Source organism: Globicephala melas, chromosome X (assembly GCF_963455315.2).
Source record: "Globicephala melas chromosome X, mGloMel1.2, whole genome shotgun sequence".
NCBI classification, from domain to species: Eukaryota; Metazoa; Chordata; class Mammalia; order Artiodactyla; family Delphinidae; genus Globicephala; species Globicephala melas.
In genome coordinates, this window is record NC_083335.1 from 744175 (window position 1) to 747455 (window position 3281).

Consider the following 3281-nt stretch of genomic DNA (forward strand, 5'->3'; position numbering starts at 1 on the left):
ATGGGGAAAGCAAAGCTATACAGACAAAATCTCACGCAGAAGCATACACATACACACTCACAAAAAGAGAAAAAGGGGGAAAAATCATAAATCTTGCTCTCAAAGTCCACCTCCTCAATTTGGGATGATTCGTTGTCTATTCAGGTATTCCACAGATGCAGGTACATCAAGTTGATTGTGGAGCTTTAATCCGCTGCTCCTGGGGCTGCTGGGAGAGATTTCCCTTTCTCTTCTTTGTTCGCACAGCTCCCAGGGTTCAGCTTTAGATATGGCCCTGCCTCTGCATGTAGGTCACCGGAGGGCGTCTGTTCTTTGCTCAGACAGGACGGGGTTAAGGGAGCCGCTGATTCGGGGGCTCTGGCTCACTCAGGCCGGCGGGGAGGGAGGGGCATGGAGTGTGGGGCGAGCCTGCGGCTGCAGAGGCCAGCGTGACGTTGCACCAGCCTGAGGCGCGCCGTGCGTTCTCCCGGGGAAGTTGTCCCTGGATCCCGGGACCCTGGCAGTGGCGGGCTGCACAGGCTCCGCGGAAGAGGGGTGTGGAGAGTGGCCTGTGCTCGCACACAGGCCCCTTGGTGGCGGCAGCAGCAGCCTTAGCGTCTCCCGCCCGTCTCTGGGGTTCGCGCTTTTAGCCGCGGCTCGCGCCCGTCTCTGGAGCTCCTTTAAGCGGCGCTCTTAATCCCCTCTCCTCATGCACCAGGATACAAAGAGGGAAGAAAAAGTCTCTTGCCTCTTCGGCAGCTGCAGACTTTTCCCCGGACTCCCTCCCGGCCAGCCGTGGCGCACTAACCCCCTGCAGGCTATGTTCACGCCGCCAACCCCAGTCCTCTCCCGGCGCTCCGACCGAAGCCCGAGCCTCAGCTCCCAGCCCCGCCCGCCCCGGCGGGGGAGCAGACAAGCCTCTCGGGCTGGTGAGTGCCGGTCAGCACTGATGCTCTGTGCGGGAATCTCCCCGCTTTGCCCTCCGCACCCCTGTGGCTGTGCTCTCCTCCGTGGCTCTGAAGCTTCCCTCCCCGCCACCCGCAGCCTCCGCCCGCGAAGGGGCTTCTAGGAAACCTTTCCTCCACGGCTCCCTCCCAGTGGTGCAGGTGCCGTCCCTATTCTTTTGTCTCTGTTTATTCTTTTTTATTTTGCCCTACCCAGGTACGTGGGGGGTTTCTTGCCTTTTGGGAGGTCTGAGGTCTTCTGCCAGCCTTCAGTAGGTGTTCTGTCGGAGCTGTTCCACGTGTAGATGTATTTCTGGTGTATCTGTGGGGAGGAAGGTGATCTCCGTGTCTTACTCTTCCGCCATCTTCCCCTCTAGTATCTTTATCAGTTTTTCATAAAGCTAGATATACACCTAACCTATTACACAAACACTTTCACTTTTAGGAATTACCCAGGAAAATGAAAAGATAAGTGTACACAGTAACATGAACACAGATGCTTATAGCAGCTTCTTTCATAATAATAAAGAACTGAAAACAGGCCAGATGTCCATCAACTGTCGAACGTATAAATCATGTGTAGTTTACCGATATAGCTAAATAACACTAGGTGATAAAAAGGAATGAATCATTGATGCACACGTCCAACATAAGTGGATCTCAAAAGAGGCTTCATTGAAAGTATTTACATGTATGATTCCATCATTTGAAGTTCTAAAACAGACAAAAGCAATATGTGGTGAAAAAAATAAGAACAGTGGTTGCCCCTAGGGGATGAGGATGAGGCTAATTGGGAAGAGATCTGAGGAGCCTTTTCATATGACCCAGCAGTCCAGCTCCTGGGTATTTACCTAAGAGAAATGAAAATTTAAGTTCATACAAAAACTTATCCATGAGTGTTCATATCAGCTTTATTAAAAATTTGCAAAACCTGGAAACAACCAAAATGTCCTACAATAGGCCAACGGGTAAACAAACTGTGGTACATGCACACAATGGAATACTACTCAACAATAGAACATAACTACTGATACACGTAACAATCTAGATGAACCTCGAAAGCAGTATGTTTAGTGATAGGAGCCAACCTCAATAGCTGACACACTTTATGAATCCACTTGCAAGACATATGGGAAAGGCAGTTTTTAGAGATGGAGAACAGAGCAGTGGTTGTCAAGGGTTAGGTCTGAAGAAAGAGTTTGACAACTGTTGAGAGTTTAAACTACTCCATAATATCGCAGCCTCTGCATTCTTTTTGTGTGGCTAAGGGGCCTGCAGGGGCCTTGGGTGGACTGAAACCTAACCTCAAGGGCATGCCCTGGATGGCAGCCAGCTAAGTCACAAGAAAGTGTAACTGATATGAGTTCCCCAAAGCCCCTGGTGATAAAACAGTCTCTTCCGCCTCCCAGCTCCTTCCCCTTGTGGGTCCCTTAGATAGGACTCCAACAGAGCTTACGAAAACCCTGCTCTTTTTATGGTTTTGAATTGCCAATCTGGCCTTATCCAGGGAACCTCAGAAACACATCACCTATGGACCCTAATAAAGGCATAAGCTGCAGGTCCTGCTGCTTGCCCTCTGCCTGTACCCTGCCTTGACCTCCTGTGTGGCCCTCCAGGTGTGCTGTGTACCTCATCCAGGACCTGTGAGTACAGTAATAAACTTCTCTACTTCACTTTCCCTTGTGGTCTTTGTTGAATCTTGGCTCACCATCCAACTCCCCACCCAGGACTCTATGTAACAAACGTTATTTTAGCAAAAATCAAGCACTTAAACGGGGCCAGCAGACCAGGGACTTTCCTGGGTTGCTGGAGCTGTTCCATATCCTGAATGTGGTGGTGGATACACACATATGTACATGTGCTAAATTCGTAGAACTGGGCTCCAAAAGAGGGTGATTTTATTGCATAATATTAAAAAAAAGAAATAACAGAGTGCCATGGACTGCATGCAGTACTATTCCCACTACTTGGTAAATTCTTCTTTTAGCACAACTATATTTTTATATATTTTAAAAATATATTTTATGTTATATATTATATATCAGGTTTATATATCGAATATATGTAATTTCTCTCTAACTCTTCTAACCACTATTCTGAAATGGTGGGCAGGTATTACACTCTCATTATTAAAAATGAAGAAATTAAATTTCATTAAAAGGCTAGTACCCTATCAGGGAAGCAGTAGGCATAAAGTTTCTCACTAATCAAAAACACGTAAGGCATAAACATATAGAATTAATTTTAAAACGTGTGTCTCACACGTGGTTACTACTCTAGCTTTCTATGCTAAACCGCCATTTCCACGGTGACATGCAAATTGAGTGATCGGAGGCAGAGCCCGGTCCAGCGAAAGTC